Source organism: Macrotis lagotis, chromosome 2, assembly GCF_037893015.1.
Source record: "Macrotis lagotis isolate mMagLag1 chromosome 2, bilby.v1.9.chrom.fasta, whole genome shotgun sequence".
Taxonomy (NCBI): Eukaryota; Metazoa; Chordata; class Mammalia; order Peramelemorphia; family Peramelidae; genus Macrotis; species Macrotis lagotis.
The window spans coordinates 190,760,574-190,784,584 of record NC_133659.1 but is presented as its reverse complement, the minus strand read 5'-3'; the positions used below and the strand labels follow the sequence as shown (position 1 = coordinate 190,784,584).

Here is a 24,011-nt window from a genome sequence, read left to right as displayed (position 1 = left end):
CCTCTGCATTATGCTACACTGACTCTCGGACATGCATACCCAATTCAACTCCAATGTCATTCAGTCCAATCACTTGGGAGTGCTCACTTTTGTCTTTGTATTCCCATCTCACATAGAATTATTGATTCTAATAGATTAATAAATGCTCATTGGTTGACTGCTTGATTGATTGGGGTTCCTCTCCTGCTTATCTTCACCCCCACTTCTGCTAATGAATTGGGCTTTTAGTCATAACTGTCCTTTAACCCAAGACCAGAGTCAGGCAGTATGATGCTCCTCTGAAGCCCTCCCCTAAGGCAGACCAGTTCTCCCCCAAGGAGCCTGGGGTCTTGGGACTGGGGTGGAGGAATTAGATTACCAGGAACATTTTCCTCTGTTGAGACTGATGAGGGGGAAAGGAAAGGAAGAGAAGGAGGAGAAGGGAGGAGAAAAGGGGCAAGAAGAAAAGAAGTGGAAGGGAAGAGGAAAAGGAGAGGAAGGAGGAGAGGAGGAGAGAATGAAAAATGAGGGAAAGGGGAGAGAAGAGAGGAAAGGGAGAGAAGACAGGGAAAAGGGGGCAAGGGGAAGGTGAGGGAAGGGGAAAAGAAGGGAAAGAAGAGAGGGAGGGAAAGAGGGGAAATAGAGAGACAGGAGAAGAATAATTGGGAGAAAGATTTGAGAGATATAGGAGGAGAGGAGGGGGGAAGCAGAGCCCAGTCAAGCATTGCCCTTGGGTGTTCTTAATACTATCCTTCATACAATGCAGAGGACAGGTCAATCAGAGCCTCACATTCGTCACTTCCCTAACTGATCTCCTTTCCCGGTCACAGGGTACCTTCACCTCATGGAGGATTGAACTGGAGGCCCCTCATGATCAACCAAATATCTCTGTCTGCTACCTGAAGGAAATCATAATAAATGAAAACAGGTTCTGAGAGTCCCCTGGGAGAGCAGGGAGGAGCTGAGAGCAGTATTGAAAGCATAGAGAAGATGCTGGTTCAGAGCAGAAGAGGTTAGTGGGCAAAGGCTGCCAGTTCTGTCCCACCTGCCTCCAATAATAAAGGACCCTGTGAACATTCTAGGCTCAAATCCCAGGGAGAGCTCAAAAAATCTAGGTTCAAGCCTCAGCTCTGCCACTCTCCAGCTGTTTTCCCCCCCTTCTCTAGGCCCCATTTTCCTCAAATGTAAAAAATGAGGGGATTCAACTAAATGGTACCTAATGTATTTGGAGCTCTTGTAGCCATGCATATAAAGTCTAAGGCTTTGACTTTCAACCAAGATGGCAGGAAAGTTTGTCTCAGCTGTACCACAGTAAGGGGTATAGGTTAGGAGAACTCACAATTGTGGTCCTTTGTGCCAAACCTACTAGGGACAGACTGTGGTAGATGAAGACTCGGTAGGGAGTATGAGGGTGATGTGTGTGCTTGGTGTAAATGAGTCAGGGAATGTTTTCCAAATGATGCCAGGATCATTAATTTTTCCCCAAACAAGACAGATGCTGGTGCCTAAGGCAGCATCAGGGATGCCTGCTGTGCCTGCATGCATTGTCCCATGCCCACAATTATTTCTTGCCCTCTAGGAGAAGTGGAGATGGGTCCCAATAGGGCACCCCATTCCACTTCTCTTATCAAGTCCCATGATTCTGGCAGGGGACCCCTCTGTGTTTGGGGGCCATACTGTGGGATCTCAGGATGGGGTATCTCCCTCTCAAGAATCTTTTTGTCTAGGGTCCCTTCTGCAGGATCTCTCTTTTTGGAGATTTTCCTTTTAGGGTCTCTGAATTTCCTCTCTGAGGTGTCTCTCTGGGCCCTTTTTTTTTGTGGTATCTTTCTGGTACTTCACAAGAATAAAAATGGTTGCTCCCCTTGCCAGCTACATTGGGGGAAAGAGTATGATTAGGGAAAGGACAGGACTACTGCTCTCTGAGGCTGATGAGACAATGACAAAAATCCCCCAGAGAAGAAATGCTGAAAGCTGCTTGGGTGAGTTTGAGTTAAAGGTCAGTTATGACTAAAAGCCCAAGCTTAAGTGACCTCCAAGGTGAAGGCTCTCAACTCTGCTGTGATAACACAACTGCATCATCCATGCCCTCACTTGTGTGATAGCCCTGTACCTGAACCTCTTGACCTGGGTTACATCCTGCTAGGTTATTTCCTGTGCAAGTTTGAGAAACAGCATTGTTTTATCTTATATGCTAATTTTGTGATTTTCTGCTATAAAGAACTGTCTGATACTATGAATAAACATCTCTGCTAGTTGTCCTGCTAGCAATCCCACCTGGCATATGCATTTCATTTCTCTCTTGAGCCAAATTAATCCCCCTGCTGGTGGTGGGGGGGTCCTATTAAAGAAAGAACTAGATGATCAATGTTTCCTTTACTTTGGTTTTCTCTTCAATAAAGAAAGGTCTTTGAACTGGAAAGTACAGAACCATAAGGAATAGTAGAGAGTGGAAACCCAAGAAGAGTAGACAGATAAAAAGACAACATGAGGAGCAACTAGATGTTATAGTAGATAGAGAGCTGGCTTTATACTCAAGAAGACCTGAATTCAAATTCAACCTCAGACACTCATTAGCTGTATAGTCTTAGACAAGTCATTTAATCCTGTTTGTCTCTTCATTAATCTGTAAAATGAACTGGAGATGGAAATGACAAACCACTTCAGTATCTTTGCTAAGAAAGCCCCAAATGGGATCAAGAAAAGTTGGTCATGACTGAAATGACTGAACCAAACAGCTACCATGGAGCTTTTTTGGTTAAGTCAACAGGGGAGAAGGAATTTTACCTTAGCAAGATCCTGAAAGCACAACTGAGTCACTGTCAATCATCCTTGAAAGACTGTTATGAGTGGGAGAGATATCATAGGAATGGAAAAGGGGAAAGCTCATTCCAATTTTGTTTTGTTTTTAATGGAAAGAGAATGGATTCTGCAAACTCCAGGTCAATGAACACAATTTCATTAAGGGAGGGAATAATTAATTCTAGAACATAATATTAAAAAGAGTGATCCAGAGAACATCTAGAAAAGGTAAATATAGCCCTCATGACTTTACCAAGAGCATATCTTATCTTAATAAGCCAGTTATTAATTAGAGGCTAGGGATTCAAAAACAAAAGAAATAGTTCTTGTCTTCAAGGAGTTTATAGTCTATAGGGAAGACAACACATTCACAAGTAAGAATACATAAAATAAATACAAGGTAATTTGGAGATGATACTAGTGGCTGAGGGGGTCAAAGAGAACTTTTATAGGAGATATTTAAATTGATCTTTAAAAAATTCAGAGATCTAAAAGGGTAAAAACATTACTTGTATAAAACTATTTATAGCAGCCCTGTTTGTGGTGGCAAAGAATTGGAAGTCCAGTAAATGTCCTTCAATTGGGGAATGGCTTAGCAAACTGTGGTATATGTATGTCATGGAACACTATTGTTCTATTAGAAACCAGGAGGGACAGGATTTCAGGGAACCCTGGAGGGATTTGCATGAATTGATGCTGAGTGAGATGAGCAGAACCAGAAAAACACTGTACACCCTAACAGCAACATGGGAGTGATGTTCAACCTTGAAGGACTTGCTCATTCCATCAGTACAAGAATTGGGAACAATTTTGGGCTGTCTGCAAATTAGAGCACCATCTGTATACAGATAAGGAGCTGTGGAGTTTGAACAAAGTACAAGGACTATTCCCTTTAATTTAGAAAAAAAATAGATATCTTATTGTCTGATCTTGTTACCTCTGAGAATTCTGTTCTCTTTAAGGATATGATTTCTCTCTCATCACACCCAGTTTGGATCAAGGTACAACATGGAAACAAAGTAAAGACTGACAGAGTGCTGTCTGGGGGGGGGGGGGAAGCAAGATTGGGGGAAAATTGTAAAACTCAAATAATATCTTTAATAAAAATAAATTAAAAAAAATAAAAAAAAATTCAGAGATCTTAAGAGAAGATGAGGAGAAAGTGCATTCCAGGCAGGATACATAGATTGTGCAGAAAAATGGAGATAGGAAATGAATGATCCAGTGTGAAGAACATGAAGGTCAGTCTCTCTGGACCATAAAGTAAAGAATGGGGAATAATATGTAAAAAACCCGGAAAGATAGGATGGAGATGGGTTGTGAAAGACCTTGCATGTTAAACAAAGGCACTTGAATCCAATCTAAACTAGAGTTTAGACTAGGATAATGACATGGGTAATCATGCTTTAGGAATGTCACTGAGGTGTGGAGCTTTATTTAGAGAGGGGAGAGACTTGAGGCAGGGATATAGGAGGCTGAGGGTTTGGAAGAAAATTTCATTCCCTTTTTAAAAACAGAATACAGGGGACAGCTAGGTGGTGCAGTGAATAGAGCACCAGCCCTGGAGTCAGGAGATCCTGAGTTCAAATCCAGCCTCAGACACTTACTAATTGCCTAGCTGTGTAACCTTGGGCAAGTCACTTAACCCCATTGTCTTGTAAAAACCTAAAAAAAGGCCATAAAAACAGAATACAAAGTGGAGAGGGATGGCTAATTTATTGTATGTCAGAACCAGAAACCAGAGGGTCTTGATTAGTTAGAACAATGGGCCAAATCTTAAGATGAAATTTACTAGTAATAAGTGCAAATTCTTCCACCAGGGGTTCAAAAAATCGATTCCCCAAACTATAAGGTAGGGAAAAGAGCAAATTTGATTGTAAACTGAGTTAAGAGAGGAAGAATGTGCCTTGGGACTAGGGAGGGAATAATTAGACCATCTGGTAACAGACAGATCATTTTGGTTAAGGTCTGAGATCTACATATTTTAGGGAAAACATTGAGCATCTTGAGAACTTCCAAAGAGAGAAATCAGATGGTAAATGGCCTTTGAGATGATGCTAAGAGGTTCAATTTCATATATTTAACCCAAAGAAGATAAATGAGAAGGGGGAAGGAGGGAAGGAGTGAGGAAAGAGGGAAGACTATCACCTGATAGTAGTCTTTTAAGTATTTGAAGGTCTGTTACTCAGAAGAGGGATGAATTTTGTGTTGCCTGACCAAAGAAGACAAAACTTCAAGCAATGGGTGACAGTTCTAATTGGCAAATGTAGATTTGAGGTCAGAAAAACTAACAAATTATCAGGAATATCCCAGGAACCTAGTAATAATAAATATTATATATATAATATTATAAATAAAAAAATAAAAATTCAAAAGCTGAATGGGGGAGGAATCAAGATGGGGGCAGAGCCAAGATGGGAGTAGAGCCAAGATGGCAGGTGAAGGCAGGAATTCCAAGAAACTTGTTCCCCAAAAAAACTCCAAAAGCCATCAAATTATAACTCTAGCCAAAATTTAGAGGGGCAGAAAGACTGGGTGATACAATTTCCCAAGACAACTTAGAAGTTCCGCAGGAAAGATCTGTTACACTGGGATTGGGGGTTGGAAAAAGCCACTGTGAGCATGCAGTTGGGCTGGGTGCCTAGATCCCTGGGGGCAACTGGGTCCATGGCAGAGGGGGCAGTTTATAGACATCCTGGCCCAGGGATCACTGGGAACAGCTTGAAGCGGTGGTGAGAGAACTCTGCCACACCAGGGTGAGTGTGGAGTGAGCACTGGCCTCAGAGCAGCCCTGTAGTGAGAACCTGCAGTAGGAATTGGGGAAGTCAGCCTGCACCTCCAGAGCACAGCCCACAAACAGTTAGGGGGTTGGGGGAGACTGCAGAGGTCTCTTTACTCTCCCTGGGGCAGTTTGCCCACAATCAGATCTAGGTTGCAGTCTGGGCCCCATACCACCATAGCCTAGCAGGGACCATCCTCACAGCTCCAGGGCAGAGGGCAGGGCCTGTGGTCATCCACATAACAAAGCACAGGTAAGAGAGCAGATCTCATAAGGCAAGGTTTCATAAGACCTTGGAGGAATTAAGGTCTCTGTGGGTATCCCAAAACCCACCAAAGCCTTGGAAGTAGTAAATCAGTCATAGGTTGAGGAAATGAGCAAAAACAAGAAAAAAGAAGAATCTGACCATAGAAAATTACTTTGTTCCCATGGAAGATCCAGAAGACTACAAAATCAAAGTTTCTATATCCAAAACCTCCAAGAAAAATAGAAAATGAGCTCAGGCTATAGATGAGCTCAAAAAAGACTTTGAAAAGCAATTAAGGGAGGTAGAGAAAAATATGGAAGGAGAAATGAGAGCGATGCAGATGAATCATGAAAACCCAATCATCAGCTTGGTAAAAGAAATACCAAAAGTGCTGAAGAAAATAATGTTAAAAACCAGTTTGGGACAAATGGAAAAAGCAACACAAAAGGCAAATGAGGAGAATAATGCCTTAAAAAGCAGAATTGGCCAGCTGGAAAAGGAAATAAAAAAGCTCTCTGAAGAAAATAGCTCCTTCAAATGTAGAATGGAACTAAAGGAAGCTGATGACTTTGTGAGAAATCAGGAAGAAATAGAACCATTCCAAAAAAAACACCCCAAAATTAGAAGAAAATGTGAAATATCACATTGGAAAAACAACCAACCTTGAAAACAGTTCCTAGAGAGATAATTTAAAAATTATTGGGCTACATGAAAGTCAAAACCAGGAAAAGAGCTTACACTTCATTTTTCAAGAAATAATACAGCAAAATTTCCCTGAGATCCTAGAAGCAGAGGGTAAAAGAGAAATTGAGGGAATTAACTGATTACCTCCTGAAAGAGATCCCAAAAGAAAAACTTCCAGAAATATTATAGCCAAATTCCAAAACTCCCAAGTCAAAGAGAAAATACTAAAAGCTGCCAGAAACAAACAATTCAACTACCATGGCTCTATAGTCAGGATTACACAGCATCTACATTAAGAGCTTGTAGAAGGGGTGGCTAGGTGGCACAGTAGATAAAGCACCAGTCCTGGAGTCAGGAGTACCTGGGTTCAAATCTGGTCTCAGACACTTAATAATTACCTAGCTGTGTGGCCTTGGGCAAGCCACTTAACCACATTTGCCTTGCAAAAAATAAAAAAAGAGCTTGTAGGGCTTAGAATGTGATATTCTGGAAGGCAAAAGATCTTGGTTTACAAGAGAGAATCAACTACCCAGAAAAACTGAACATCCTCTTTCAGAGGAAAAGATGGACTTTCAATGAAACGGGACTTTCAAGCTTTCCTATTGAAACAACCAGAGCTGAACAGAATGCTTGATCTCCAAGTACAGGACTCAGGTGAACCATAGAGAGGGTGGACGAGAAGGACTATGAGGAGCTTAATGATATTGAACTGTTTTTATTCCTGCATAAGAAGATACTGATAACTCATATGAACTTTCTCATTTATACAAGCAGTTAGAAGTATATATAGATAAGGCACAGGAAGGAGCTGAATATAATAATGTAATATAGTAAAAAGATGGAGTTAATGGGTGATAAAGGAAAGTACTGGGAGGAAGGGAAAGGAGATGAAAAAGGGGCTAAGATATTTCACAGAAGAGTCAAGAAAAAGATTTTTCAATGGAGTGGAATGGAGTAAGGCGAGGGGTATGAGTGAGACTTCATTCTCATCAAAAATGGCTCAGAGAGGAAATAACATACACACTCAATGGGGTATAGAAATCTAACTTACCCTAGAGAAAAATGAGAAGAAAGGGATGGGATAAGGGAAAATGGGGGGAATGGAGAAATAGGTGATAGAAGAGAGGGAAGATTGTGGGAGAGGGCACTCAAATAAAACGCACATTTGAAAAGGGACAGGGTGAAAGAAGAGAGAATAGAATAAATGAGAGTGGAGGGACATACAGCTAGTAATAGCAACTGTGGGGAAAATATTGAAGCAACTTCTTTGGTGGACTTGTGAATAAAGAAGACAACTCATCCCAGAGAGAGAGCCATTGGAATCTGAACACAGACTGAAGTTCATTTTTTTTCTCTCTCTCACTATTCTTGATGTTTCTTATGGGGGGAGGGGGGTTTATGCTTACACTCACAAGATTACAATTGTAAGAATATAAAATAAATAAACAAAAAAAAGAAAAAAGCTGAATGGGCTTTGGGGAAAAATATGTGAGAATGAGAAATGAGTCTACCCTCTCTGGTCTTCAGGCAGAGTCTAATTGACCACTTTGTCAGATATAGCTTAAATTAAATGCCCTCAAAGTCACTATTAACTCATGACCCTCTGGGGGGTTGGGTATCTAGGTGGGATCCTCAAGTTGCCAAAAACTCAGGATTGTCTGTGACTGGGAAACAGACACTGTTGAAATGGGAGGGGCTCTGAAATTATCATAGGTCCTATTCTCTCTTAGTGGTTGTATCCAATCCATCCCATTATCTTCTCTATGCAGATGAATCCCAAATCTATATAAGTTCCAGTCTGTTTCCTGAACTCCACTCTTCTTTGTCTTAATTCCTGATACACATTTATACTTGGTGTCAACTCCAGTAGCTGTTTATTGCCTTTAAGATCATACAGCAAATCTCAATTTGATTTTTAAAAATCTCCATAACGAGGTGGCTAGGTGGCACAGTGGATAAATCACCAGCCCTGGAGTCAGGAGTACCTGGGTTCAAATCCGGTCTCAGATACTTAATAATTACCTAGCTGTGTGGCCTTGGGCAAGCCACTTAACCTCATTTGCCTTGCAAAAAACCTAAAACAAATCTTCATAACCTGCCCTTTTCCTTTGTGGAGGGGGCAGGAAAAGGAAGACCATCCATCACCTGAAAGCAGTCTTTTAAGTATTTGAAGGGCTGTTACCCAGAAGAGGGATGAACCTTGTATTGACTGACCAAAGAGGGCAGTCTTCTTTCCTAGTCTTCTTATACCTTATTCCCTTCCACATACCCTGAGATCCAGTGACCTTGGCTTCCTTTACACTCTCATCTCCCACCACCCTAGCTGTCTCTCATCCCTTCTCATTTCTGTCTCCTGTCTTTCTTGGCTTCCCTAAAACCTCACCTCTTACAAGAAGCTTTTCCCACTTCTTAATCTTAGAGCCTTCTCTTGGAGATTGCCCCCCCCCCCAAATGATGCCTATCATAGCTTGTTTGTTGACTATGAGCTCCTTGAGAACAGGAACTTTCTTCCTCTATGCATTCCCAGCACTAAGCATACTACCCAAAAGACATACCAAGTAATAACAAAATCAATTGGAGAGGGCCATTAATACTTGGAGAAATCAGGAAAGGTCTCATAGAAGAAGTAGGCTAAACCTCAGGGGTCACCTTAGACTCTTCCCTCTCCCTCATTCTCCAAGTAGCTGCCAAGTTTCCTAACACCTTGCAGATCCATCCCTACTGAACCCCTCACCTGCAGTAGTTTAGGATATTCCTAATTTGTCTTCTCTTTCCAGTTTCTCAGGCAGTTGCCCATCTGACCTTCCTAGTGTAATAATCTGACCAACCCCCAGTTCAAAAAACTTCAATGGGTCCCTAAAATGCAAACTCCTTAACCCAACAACAGCTGCAATAGCAAACCTGATATGTGTCAAGCACTTTACAACCTGAGGAAGTAGGTGCTACTATCCATTTTGCAGATGAGAAAATTAAAGAAGTCAGAGTGACATTACTTAATGTCTGAGACTATATTTGAACTCAGATCTTTCTGATTCCAATCCCAGCACTCTAGCCACCCAGCTGCTTAGCATTTAAAGCCCTCTGTTATCTGGTTACAGTTTTCCTTTTCAGTCTTATTTCACACAATTCTCTTTTATGGAGTCTCTTTTCTAGCTGAGTTAAATTTTGAGCTATTCCCAAATTGCCTCCTTCTTTTCCTCTCTTCAAGCATTTGCTCAGTATTTTTGTCAAACCTGGACAGCATTCCTTCCACATTTTAGTCAATTAAATTCCTTCTCTTCTTTCAAGACCTATTGAAAATGATACATCTTCCATGAAACCTTCTTAGCCTTAGGCTCAAATTAATCTCTCCCTTTTCAAACTTTCCTTGATCACCTTGGGTCTTTACAATTACCTAGCTTTCTCTCTATAGTCTCCTTCTCCTTCATCTTCTCTCTCTCTCTCTCTCTCTCTCTCTCTCTCTCTCTCTCTCTTAGGTTTTTTCAAGGCAAAGGGGTTAAGTGGCTTGACAAAGGCCAGATACTAATTATTAAGCGTCTAAGGCCAGATTTGAACTCAGGTACTCCTGACTCCAGGGCTAGTACTCTATCCACTGCACCACCTAGCTGCCCCTTCACCTCTTCTTAATTCTCTTTTTTCTTCCAGGTCTCTCATCTTACCCAGGCTGAAAATGCAACAAAGCTAATCCCCCAAAATAGTATGGACAGGAGCTTTTATTTTCCAGTTTTCTGATCTGAGCTGCCTAGTGGCACCCTGATCCCATAATCTTGTCATATTGGTGTCAGAGTTAATGTGGACATTCAAACAACTCAGCCCAGTGTATCTTATAACTTCTGAACTCATCTAATCCGCCAGCCTTCACCTCCCAGTAGCAGGGATTAGTGGTACATGTCACCACAACTAGAAAAGTATCATCAATTAGATTTAAATGTGCCATATCATTTCTGTCACACCCCTCCCTTCACAGAAGACAAGCTCCTTAAGGTCAGGATGGTGTCATCTTTGTAATTCCAATTCTTTGCCCATAGTAAATGTTTAATATATCTTTAATTGAATTGGGGAGTGGATGGGTGGAGAGGCAAGGAAAGGAGGGCTTATGTGAACACACAACTCCTTTCTAGGCTTACAGAAATCAAGATTGGGAAAGGGAGAAGGAAGGCCTGAAAATCATTCATTCATTTATTTAGCAAGGATTTATTTATCTCCCACTCTATATCAGGCATAGAAACTGCCATTTTTGTCAAAGACAAAAATGAGGAATTCCCCACCCTCAGATATCTTATATTTTACATGGACTATCTACAATCATGACCAAGAAAGAACCAAACTAAATCTTGCCCCCCAGCATGTGCAGAAAGAAAACTTCTGTCCAGAATATTAGGGTTCAGAGAAGTCTGTTCTCATTATAGATATAATTGCCTACCTTCCCTGGAAAAAAGGAAAACCAAAACTAGAATTGGCTATGATTGGGGTCATGATTACTTATCTTAATTATTTAGATGGCATCTTAAAGATTACAAACCAAACAATCATGTCCATTGAATTGAATCTAATTTGAAATAGACCCTTTGAGTACTCATTCTCATTTTACAAATGAGGAAACTGAGGCCTAGAAAGATAAAGTGATTTGCTTAAGTGGTAATGGAGAAGGAATTCAATTCCAGGGTTCCTAATTCCAAGTTCAGTTTCTTTTGGGTCACACTACCATTACTTGCAATGAGGGAAGGGAAGAGGGAAGACCTATCTCACTTCTGGATTTGGATTGGTTGTGAATCATGGAAGAGAAGAAACCTTTATTATAAACATATTTTTCTTCTCTTCTTTTAGCCCAGTTTTGGAAATGATCTCTTATTTACTTTCTAGAGAGGAGCTGTATTTTATCCTAGAAGAGAGAGGGAAATTTAAACCAAAAACTTCAGTTATCCCTTCCATATTGAAGTGGCAGGGCCTGCACCCTCAATATGGAAAAATCCATGTAAAAATTTTTGGCCCTCCCTTCATACCAGAGAAGAAGTCTGAAGTATTATAGTATTAAAAAATAAAATATGTTGATATTATACAATACTACATGTATATTTATGCATCTCTGAATTTCTAACCTTTTTTCTGTGTCATCTACTAGCCTTTACTTGTCATCTGCCTGTAAAATCTCCAAAAGTTCCTATTTAATTTCTTTTTCCAGGGGCAGTTGGGTGGCACAGTGGATTGAGCACCAACCCTGGAATCTTTGTAGGAAGACCTGAGTTCAAATCAGGCTTCAGATAATAATTGCCTAGCTGTGTGACCTTGAGCAAGTCATTTAACCCCATTGCCTTAAATAAAAAAAAATTTCTTATACCAATGCTCAATATATTGAAACTGTGATGGGGAAAGTCCTGATGTGGAAGAACTGTACTGTATGCAACCTAATAAACTATGTGACTGGCATTGCTCTTGGCTTGAGAATGAAAAGACAAAATTAAAAACTGACCCTGTCCTCAAGGAGCTCCCATTCTACTGAGGAGAGGCAATATGTAAACAATAAGTAAGTATATACATGAATATTGTATGACTGAGGAGCAAGTGTCAGAGGTACAGGAAGGCCCTTCCAATTGTTGTTGTTCAGCTGTCTGACCCTTTGGGACCCCATGGACCAAAGCATGCCAGGACCTTCCATCTTCTACTATCTCTTTGAAGTCTATCTAAGTTCATGTTCAATGCTTTTATGACCCTATCTTTCCATCTCAACCTCTGTTGCCCTCTTTTCTTTTTGCCTTCAATATTTCCTAACATCAGGGTCTTTTCCAATGAGTTCCAACTTTTCATTATGTGGCCAAAGTACTTAAGCTTCAGCATCTGACCTTCCAGTAAATAGCCTAAATTAATTTCTTTGAGTATCAACTGATTTGATCACCTTGCTGTCCAAGGAACTCTCAAAAGTCTCAAAATGCTTCTCCAGCACCACAACTGAAAGTATCAGTTCTGAGGAGGTCAGTTTCCTGATAGTCAGTTCTGTATACTTGGCTTTCCTTATAGTCCAACTCTCACATGGGAGTTTGTCAGCAAGATTTTCATAGGAGATGGCATATAAGCTAAGTCTCAAAGGAAGCTAAAAATCCCAAAAGGTAGAGATGAGAAAGGGGGGTGCTTTCCAAGTACTGGAAAACACAGTGCAAAGGCCCTGAAGTGGAGAATGGAGTAGTGAGTTCAGGGAACAGTAAATAGACTGGACCAAAGAATGACCAAAGAGTGGTGATGTGAAATTAGTCTGGAAAGATGAAGCCAGACAGTAAAAGACTTAAGACACCAAACTTAGTCATCTATATTTTTGACTGGAGGAAAAAGAGAACCATCAAAGTTTCTTGAGCACTAAAGTGTCGGGGTCAGAATTGACCTTAAAGAAAATCTAATACATCTTCCTCACTTCAAAGATGAAAAAAGTTAATCTCAAAAAGAGAAAATGATTTGACCCCAAGGTCATACAACTAGTGAGAAAGTCAAGTTGAGACTAAAAACCAGATACTCTGTCCCAAATGCCCTTTTCATTACATTTTGTTTCTATTTTGGGGACCTTGGCTTTTATTAAAATATTCCTAAAGTCATTGCAAAGATAGGGACAGACAAAACTGCAGTCACTATACACTACTCTTTCCTCAATTCTCAAGGAAAAAAAAAGTTGACTATATTATCTCTTAGGCATTCCCAACCAAAGTTGATTTGACCAGGCTAACAATTCGGAAGTCCTTTCTCCCATCTGACCTCAATCCCACCCACTGTAGCGTAGGCTTTTTTCCTCTCATCTTGTCCTCAGCAGAGATGGGGAACAGCAGATTCAGCTCCCAGTCATACAAACCCTTCTGTTACCTCACCCCCACAGCAGGCAGATTGAATGGGGGTAGGGTCTCTTCTGGGGGTTGGGACCTAAGCTCAACTCCAGAATAGAAAGGGAGGAAGGCAGTCTTCTAAATGTGGAATAGCTCATTCTCTGACCCATCAACAGAACTGGGACAAGGTATCTAGGTGTCCTAGCCAAGGTTTGAAAATGGTACTCTCTTATTGATATCAGAAACTTTGGGCCTTCACTGTCAAAAATTTGACTTGACATAACAGAACAAAATAACTACTGGTCAGAGAGAATAGGGATGAATTTTTTGGCACTAAAAATATTGGGAAGTATACCCTAATTATACCCACATATATACACCATGCTCTAACCATCTCTCTGCTATGCCTACTCCTATTCTCTTTGTCTATTCATCAAGTAGATCCCCATTTAAACTAGCTAGGTACAACTAGACAATGCAGTGGTTAGAGCATTGGACTTGGAGTCAGAAAAATCTGAATACAAATATGGTCATGGAACCCTGGGAAAATCACTTCACCTCTATCAATCTCAGTTTCTTCAATTGTAAAATAGGTATAATAATAACACCCACCTACCCCAAGGGTTATTAAGGGGGAAAATACCATTTTGCCACCCTTAAGGCACTATATAGAGGCTAGCTATTATAAGCTATTAATTAAATCATCTGAATTAGGCTCATATTCCTGTATTTGGAGATATTTTCTCTCTTCTTTCCAACCAAAGGAGAAACTATGCTTCCCTCAGTTTCCCACCCTGAAATAATCCTTCCTTAGATCTAAACTTCACTATATGTGATATAGTGCAGTCCTATTCACTTTAGTTCTCAATAGGTGAATAATAGCCTATGGTTCTCTTTAGAGATTCAAAGTTGATAATTTTTTAATATCCTGGCCCCACATCATCTCTCTCTTTCAATCTCCACTCATAGTCCACATGCAGGTAAAGGAAATGGAGATACAAAGAAAGACCAGAAATGATTTGGAGTTGTGTGAGATAACCCCATTTGCCCTGCAAAAACTAAAAAAAAACCCTAAAAAAGTAAAAATAACTTATTTGCTCAAAGTCATTTGTAAAACAATATTGTTGTTACTGCATACAGTGTTCTTTTGGTTCTGTTCATTTTGCTCTTCATCATTTCCTGCAAATCCTTCCATGTTTTTCTAAAATCTTTTCTTATAGCATAGTAGTATTCCTTCACAATTCCTTCACATTCCTTCTGAATCATATATCAGAACTTATTCAGTCATTCCCCAATGAATGAGCATTCCCTGCAATTTCTTTCTTTGCCACCCCAAAAAAGCTGCTATAAAATTTTAGAACATATATGTTCTTTTCCTTGCCCCCTAATTATCTTCAGAAATAGTTGTATTGTCAGGCAATTTAATTAATTAATTTCTCAATTATTCTCCCCTTAACAAGGCTCTCCCCACACAAAAGCAGTTTAGGTAAGCAGAACAAATATTTGAGTGTATAGATTAACTTAGTCCCTTTTGCCATCCCTTCTTTACCTAGAAGGGAGAAATATCTGTCTTCTGTGGTCTGGATGGGTCTTTGCATTGATCTGAGTTCTGATATTTTTAGTATTGTTTTCCTTTATTTTACTGTAGTCATTGTGTATTCTGATCTCTTGGTTCTACTTTGTTCAGTACTAGCTCACGAGTCTTTCCAAGTTTCTCTGGATTCATATTTGTATGGTACATTATTTTATCGCCTCACACCATCCTTTTCTCAGCTTTCCCCAAATTGGTTAACACTCACTTTGTTTTCAAGTGTTTACCATCACAAAAAAGTACTTTTGTAAAATATTTATCTTAGTATACATAGGATCTTCCCCTTTGTCTAAACATCTAAATGGTTTATACCTTTTCATACAATATTATCACTCAGACATTCTTGGGACACTCACTGGGATGTCAAAGACAAAGGGGAAGATCCTATGTATACTAAGATAAATATTTTACAAAAGTACTTTTTTGTGATGGTAAACACTTGAAAACAAAGTGAGTGTTAACCAATTTGGGGAAAGCTGAGAAAAGGATGGTGTGAGGCGATAAAATAATGTACCATACAAATATGAATCCAGAGAAACTTGGAAAGACTCGTGAGCTAGTACTGAACAAAGTAGAACCAAGAGATCAGAATACACAATGACTACAGTAAAATAAAGGAAAACAATACTAAAAATATCAGAACTCAGATCAATGCAAAGACCCATCCAGACCACAGAAGACAGATATTTCTCCCTTCTAGGTAAAGAAGGGATGGCAAAAGGGACTAAATTAATCTATACACTCAAATATTTGTTCTGCTTACCTAAACTGCTTTTGTGTGGGGAGAGCCTTGTTAAGGGGAGAATAATTGAGAAATTAATTAATTAAATTGCCTGACAATACAACTATTTCTGAAGATAATTAGGGGGCAAGGAAAAGAACATATATGTTCTAAAATTTTATAGCAGCTTTTTTGGGGTGGCAAAGAAATTGCAGGGAATGCTCATTCATTGGGGAATGACTGAATAAGTTCTGATATATGATTCAGAAGGAATGTGAAGGAATTGTGAAGGAATACTACTATGCTATAAGAAATGATTTTAGAAAAACACGGAAGGATTTGCAGGAAATGATGAAGAGCAAAATGAACAGAACCAAAAGAACACTGTATGCAGTAACAACAATATTGTTTTACAAATGACTTTGAGCAAATAAGTTATTTTTATTTTTTTAGGGTTTTTTTTTTTTTTAGTTTTTGCAAGGCAAATGGGGTTAAGTGGCTTGCCCAAGGCCACACAGCTAGGTAATAATATTAAGTGTCTGAGGCAGAATTTGAACTCAGGTACTCCTGATTCCAGGGCTGGTGATCTTATTGTGCCACCTAGCTTCCCCTTAAATAAGTTATTTTTAAACATTATAAATACCTATATAAAAACATTGTAAATAACTATAAAAGACATATGAAGAAAGATGCTATCTGCATCCAGAGAAAGAAGTGATAAATGAATATATAGAATATTTTTACATCTATATTTATTTGGGTCTAATGAGAGCCACTTCTAGGCTAAAAAAAAAGAAATTTATATGATAACATTGTTGTATAACTGAAAGGAATACAAATTGTGGATAGTAGATTTGCACTTCATGTGCAACCATCTTTTTTTGTTATACTATGTATGGAAATGCTTTCTTTTTCCATAAATCAAAAATAAGGTATTTTAAAATTAAAATAAAAAAGCTTTAAAAAGCATTAGTAAAATAGAAAAAAAGAACAGGTTCAGTTCCAATCATGGTCAGAAAGAAAATTAGGCACAGGATTCAGGGTTACTAGAGTTAAGATTCCATAGCTAAAATTCATGGTCTATAAACACAGCCCAAGGAAACCAAGTAGCATAAATAAAAGTAAAGTAGGCAGTGAGAAGAAACTCAGGCAACAAAGCTAAAAAAAAAAGAGGAAATGGATGGGTACAGGATGTTGATGTTGTTTTTATACCCACATAGTTGACCCAAAGAGATCATAAAAAAGTGGGAAAGACCTACATGTACAAAAATATTTATAGCAGCCCATTTTGTAATGGCAAAGAATCGGAAATTGAGGGGAAGTCCTGAACAAATTGTGGTATATGAATGTGATGGAATACTGTTGTTCTGTAAGAAATCATGAGCGGGATGATTTCAGAAAAACCTGAAAAAACTTACATGGTGCTGAGTGAAATGAGCAGAACCAGAGAGCATTGTACAACCTTAACAGCAACTCTGTGTAATCGAAGACATTTCTAAAAGATTCGTGATGGAAAATCTACATTTAGAGAAAGAACTGTGGAGTCTGAATGCAGACCAAAGCATACTACTTTCACTTTCAAAATTTGTTCTATGTTTTTTTCTGATTTTTTTCCTTTTGTTTTGATTCTTTCACAACATGATTAATCTGGAAATATGTTTAATATAATTATAACTGATATCAGCTTACTCACTGTCAAGGGGAGAGGGGAAGGGAGGGAGGGAGAGAGGGAGGGAGGAAAATGTGAAACTCAAAATCTTACCAAAAACAAATGTTGAAAACTATCTTTACATGGAATTGGAAAAAAAAAATTAATTAAAAGCAATTTAAAACCACATAGTTAAGCAGCAAGGGAACTGGGTGGTGAGATTAAGAGAAAATAATCATGGAAATGAGAAGAATATCTAGGTGGTGATCTAAATGGAATTGTCTTCTCTCGCTGGAGGAACTGCTGAGGATCTCACCCTCAGGGGTTGAGTTGAGTAAAACAGAAGTCACTGTCCCTGATCCCTGAGTCAATATTATCCTAACTTTGTTGTCTCTTACTTCCTTGGTTCTATGAATCAACCAGTTTGATTTTGGCTGAGTCACTTCCCCTACTTTCGACTCAGTGTTTTTCCCTCTTTTTTCCTTCATTTTTTTCCTAACATAAGGAAATTGGACTAAATGATCTGTGATGTTGCTTTCAGCTCTAAATTCTACCACATTCATTGATTCCCATGAGGGGAGAGGGAGGCTGAATTCAGGGGTCTCCCAGGAATCCATACACTCTTTACCAGTCTCAGGGGCCCCCTCTCCATTTACATCTGTCTAATTGTCCACTTTGTACTAGCTATGTCCTATAGACTTTCCCTAGAAGAGGCAAGATGAGGCATCAATCATATGGATCACAAGAAGGTCAATGAGGTATACTGGAGAATGAGGACTGAATGGGGAGGCAGAAGATATGACTGGTCTCAATGTCAAAAACTTAGAACTGGAAGAGAACTTGATGGGGGGAAGAAGAGGAAAAAAATTATTAAGTGCCAACTGTACACTGCACACTTTACATATATTATCTCATTTGATCCACAGCCACCCTGGGAAGTAGGTACTATTATTACCTCCATTTTATATTTGGGGAAACTTGAGGCATATTTAGATGAAATAACTTATCAGGGAGATTCAACTAATCTGGTCTTCCTTACTCTAGACCCTTGAAGATTACCCAGTCAAGTACTCTAATTTCAGAGAAGAAAAAACTGAGACCCAAAGAGGCTGATTGGCTTGTATTCACATGGCTAAAACTAAAAACTCTACCACTACAACCTAGGTTTAGTTTATTATTCTTCAACAACATATTTTGTCCATGCCTGGAAGGCACTTCATCTCATCCTGTCAAAAATCTTTCTTTTCTCTTCTCTTCTCTCGGCCTAGAGCAGAGTTGAGGAAAAAATGTAGCTTGTTTTATCCCTTGAAGAGGTGGAGGACAATAGGAACACTGTATTCACTGGAAAACTAGATTAATGTATGGGTTGACTCTGCTGAACAGTTTTTTTCCTTAAAAAAAGTCTTGGGGGTGCGGCTAGGTGGCGTAGTGGATAAAGCACCGGCCCTGGAGTCAGGAGTACCTGGGTTCAAATCCTGTCTCAGACACTTAATTAGCTGTGCGGCCTTGGGCAAGCCACTTAACCCCGTTTGCCTTGCAAAAACCTAAAAAAAAAAAGTCTTGGGCAACAACCCTGGAATCAGGAGGGAGGATATGAGTTCAAATCCCACCTCAGACATTTAATAATTACCTAGCTGTGTGACTTTGGGCAAGTCACTTAACCCCATTGTCTTGCAAAAAGCAAAAAAAAAAAGTCTTTGCTTCAAAGCATGATTCACTAGATAAAGAAGGGGGGGGACTACAAAATGAAGGTGATTTAAAAACAAAGAAATAGAAATAATTTTTTTTAAGGTTTTTGCAAGGTAAATGGGGTTAAGTGGCTTGCCCAAGGCCACACAGCTAGGTAATTATTAAGTGTCTGAGACAGGATTTGAACCCGGGTACTCCTGACTCCAGGGCTGGTGCTTTATCCACTGCACCACCTAGCTGCCCTAGAAATAATTTTTTTCCAAAATCAACAGTTTTTTTTTTTCAGGACCCAACTAAAGTAACTACCTCCTCTGAAAAATTATGTGGGATTCCTATATCTAAAAGTAATCTCTTCTTCCTCAAATTTTTTACAAGATGTTTGGCTGGTTTTTTCCTTTTATCTTTATCACAATGTACCTTGAATCATATTTCTGTGTGTATTTGTTGAATTCTTGACTCCCCCACCCCCTTTAGAATGTAAGTTCCTCAAGGGCAAGATCCATAAGATCATAGGCTTACAACTGGAAGGTTCTTAGGGGTCATCTAATCCAACCATTCCTTCTTACAGATAAGAAACAGAAGCCCCTAGAGACTAAGATCTCATAAGTAGCTAGGTACTGAGCTGGACCTTGGGTCCAGGTCCTTTGACTCCAAACCCTGCCCACATCTATGGCACAATGCCTTAGACACAAGAGGCATTCAATAATGCTGAGTTGAATTAAACGGATCAGGTAGCATACAATCAATCAGCCTTTATTAAGTGTCTACTATTTGCCAGGCTCTGTGCTATGCATTGGAGTAAGAAGCTGTTAAAAATGAATCAGAATCCTAACAGTGCTCTGTACTGAGATAGTAACTGGCAGCTGAAATGCTCTCCTGAGGGACTTTTAGTCCTTCCTCTCTGAAACTCTCCTCCCTGTGGCTTTGAGCTTAAAGGTAAGCTAGTCTTATAGCTAGGGTTCAGCATTTACTCATGTTTGAGACTTCAGCACTTACATCCCATGTGATTTTGAACTTCTTTCCTCTTAAGCCTCAGTTTTTTCATCTATAAAAGGGAAAGGTTGGACCCATGAGATGATTTCAAGCTGGAAAAGCTGTGTTATTTTGTCCTCATCCAGCTCTTCTTTGTGACTCTGTGGAACATATTGTTTATGGGGTTTTCTTGGCAAAGATATTGAAGTGGTTTGCCTTTTCCTTCTCCAATGCATCTAGGCAAACAGAAGTTAAGAGACTTGTCCAGGGTCATACAACTAGTAAGCATCTGAAGTCATACTTGGACTCAGGTCTTCCTGACTCCATGTCCAGTACTCTAGCACTTGTAAATCCTATGCTTTCTTTTTACTTCAACAGAGCATAGAGAGTGATTTTTCTTGATGATTCCAGGAATTTCAATATCCTTTTCCTTTTTTAAATTTATTTTACGGCAATGGGGTTAAGTGACTTGCCCAAGGTCACACAGCTAGGTCATTATTAAGTGTCTGAAGTCAAATTTGAACTCAGGTCCTCCTGACTCCAGGGCCAGTGCTCTGTCCATGGGACCACCTTTTCCTTTTTTATAAGCCATTGTATTCCAATTATATATAGAGATCGTTTTCAACATCCATTTTTATAAAATTTTCTCCCTCTCCCCAAGACAGCAAGCAATCTGATTTAGGTTATGCATACCCACTCAGGTTAAACATATTTCCATATTCATCAGGCTGTGAAAGAAGAATCAGAACAAAAGAGAAAAACCATGATAAAGAAAAAACAAATAAAAAAACAAATAAAAATTGAAAATAGTATCAACATCCTTTTTCTAGATGGTGTAGGAACATAAAGAAATGTCCTAGATTATCTCTGAATTCTGAATCAGATCTGAAAGCTTCTTAAGAAAGTATCTCATTCAAACTCCTTATTTTTCAGTGGAAGAAACTGAGGCTCAGAAAGAGCAAGTGTGTAGCTGACCAAAATTTAAACCCAGGTCCTCTGACTTCCTCTCTTCTTTCAGTTAGAGCCCAATTAGGTAAACGGTCCTTTCAAGTTCCAGTTGCCTAAAACCCCTCTTCTCTCAAGTCAACTGAGACTTGACTTAGTAATAATAATAATAACTAGCCTTTCAGATATGTTTTGAGGTTTGTGAAGCACTTTACATACATAGACTTACACTTTTACACTTATATAGTTAGCAAATAATCTAAAGCAGGATCAGATTCCAGTCTTCCAGACCTCAAGCCCAGAATTCTATCTACTGTTCCACCTAGCTACTTAATTAAAGGCAATTAAAGGAAAATGTGAAACCAGGATGACAAGAATTTACAAAGGAGCAAGCAGGTTGGGTCATTTAATCCTACCTCTTACCTGGTCTCCCTTAAGCCAGTATTGAGCCACTCCCAGTGAAGAGCAGAGGAAAGAAAGCTCAGAGAACCCAAATTAGTTAGTTTAGTTCTTGGGGCCTCAGTTTTCCCATCTGTTTAAAAAAAGGTGGGGGAGAAATAGCCATTCTGGAAAGTAATTTGGAACCATTCCCCAAAAGTGACTAAATAGGACATATACTCTAGCCTACCTGATACCTCTACTATACCTATAGTCCCCGTCAAGACAGCAAAAAAGAGGGAAAATAGCTACAAGTACAATAATATATTTATAGAAGCTCTTTTTCAAAAATTGGAAACTAAGGAGGTACCTACCAATTGAGGGATGACTAAACAAATTATGATTTAAGAATGTAACAGACTAATATTGGATCATAAGAAATGATAAAAGGAATGATTTCAAAGAACCTGGAAAAGACTTGCATGAACGGATGAAAAGTGAAGAGAGTAGAGTTAGGAACACAACAATAACAACTACATTGTAAGGACAAAGAACTTTGAAAGACTCCTCTAATCAATGTATAGACTAATCATTATACTAGAGGATTGATGATAAACCATATTAGTCACCTCCTGCTATGGAGGTGATAGACTCAGGGTAAAAATTAAGACATATTTTTGCCACAGTGTCAATGTAGGAATTTGTTTGATTGCCTATACATATATGTTACAAGGGTTTTGCTTTTCTTTTATATTTTTTTCAATGGTGTGAGGGAGATATAAAAAAAAGAAAAAATGGATTTTTATTCATAAAAATTAAAATATTTTAAATAGGAAGAGAGTGCTGAAAAATTACAAAAAAAAAAAACAAACATGGCCCTAAAGATGATATATAAAAAAAATTTATTCTCACCAATGCCCCCGCCCACTCCTTTTCAGAGGTAGGGGCAGGGAGTTCAGAGATGTGGAACATTGCATATGATGTCAGATCTTTTTTATTATTAGTTGATTTTTGCTTAATATTTTTATTCATTTTTTTTCTTAAAAAAGAATTACTTGTTATATGAAATGGCGTTCTGGAAGGGAAGAGAGAAGGGATACAAAGAGAAATGTAGGCAATGTAAAAATAAAAGATATAAATACATTTTTTTAATGAAAAGTGGACAGGAAGATTTCTAAGGTCCCTGCCCAATCAAAATCTATTTTTTATGATCTCCCAGTTCTCTCCATTTTTCCACATCCACTTGTTAAAGAAGGGAGGAGCCTGAAGGCAAAAGGTTCTGCATTGCTATACACCTCTTCAAATAGACTAGAACAAAGAGAAGTTAGGGTGCTTGGAGGGTGTCTAAAAATACCTCGTCCCCCCTTTCCCCCAAAGCTCTTTAGGGATCTAATCCTCTGCAGGGCAGACATTTCCTCAAAGATCCCAATTTAGTGACTGAGGGGTGAAGGGTGTGGTTCAATGATTGAAACAAATAGAGGAGAAAGCATAAATGGGAGAAACTTTTTAAAAATTAGTGGAACCACTCAGTAGCCTGAACTCTGAATGTTTTCTGTGAGAAAGGACTATCTTTTAATTTTTGCCTAGGCTCCAGACCCCAGCCCCAGTTTCCTTCTTTCTTGCCAGAGAGAGGCGAATTTCAGGAAATCAGACTTGGCTGGCTCTTTCTACACATCTCATAACAGCTCTAGACGGCTCTTGCTTGGCACCTTTCTCTGAGGCTTGTTAATACACTGGCTGCCTGCTGGTGGGCTGGGGGGCGGGGGGGGGAGAGGAAAGGGAATGAAATCACAGCACATGATTCAGAGCTGGCATGAATCTTAGAGAGTGCCTGCGGTGCTTTACCTAAGGTCCAAGGATAGATGATTTTAGATGGAGAAGAGAAACAACTTTATTTCACTGATATTTACATTTTCTAACAGACTCTTATTTGAGAAAGGGGTTCATAGGCAGAAGGGTCTAAGACACACAAAAAAGGTTAAGAAGCCTTGAATTAGTGTAACTCACTCATATGACTAAGATGCTGAAAAGGGAAGTGACTTGTCCAAGGTCACTTGCCTGCAAAACAATAGTTCTGTCCAACTACAGAGACCTCCACTGATCAGTTAACAGTGATCAAGATCAGGGAGATAACTCTCATTTGGAGGATCCAGCATAGATAGCTATGTTCTCTGTGCAGCTGGAATGCAGGAGGGGAACAAGACAACCTTCTCTTGGGGAGGACGAGAGGTAGGATTCCTCAGTTCTATCCCTGCCTTTCAAGTGTCCTTGACCTTAATTTTCTTCCATCTGGGAAATTGAAGAGATCCGTATTTTAGTATGGAGACCATCTACAGCTCCCTTTCAATTTCTCCACCTCTAGTATATGCAAATTCATAATCATTTAAATTCCACCTTCTGGAGAAGGACATTCCCAGTCTTCTGTGCCCCCCTGAAATTACTTTCAATTTGCACTGAATATATTTGATATTTACAGTTTTATTTGTATTTTGTTATCCCCTCCTCCTCTTTAGAATGAGGTCAACTCCTTGAGGGCAGGGACTGTGCCTTTGCCATTCTTTGTATCCCCCCACTTACTTTGCCAAGTACACAGTTAGCATTTAATGAATGTTTGGTGACTGACTAGCTTTAGATTTCCAGAGATGGAAGAGATTTTACCATACATTTAGCACAAGTGTATCTGTTGACTCCAGGTTAAGAATTTCTGATCTAGTCTGACCACCCCCTCATTTTACAGATGATAAAATCGAGGGTCAGATTAATCCAAGGTTAT

General features: G+C 39.2%; 1 protein-coding gene across 11 annotated transcripts in view; it reads right to left on the bottom strand.

Moving 5' to 3' along the window:
• SRCIN1 (SRC kinase signaling inhibitor 1) overlaps positions 1–24,011 on the bottom strand; it is a 126,347-nt gene that overhangs the window by 97,890 nt on the left and 4,446 nt on the right. The window lies entirely within an intron of this gene.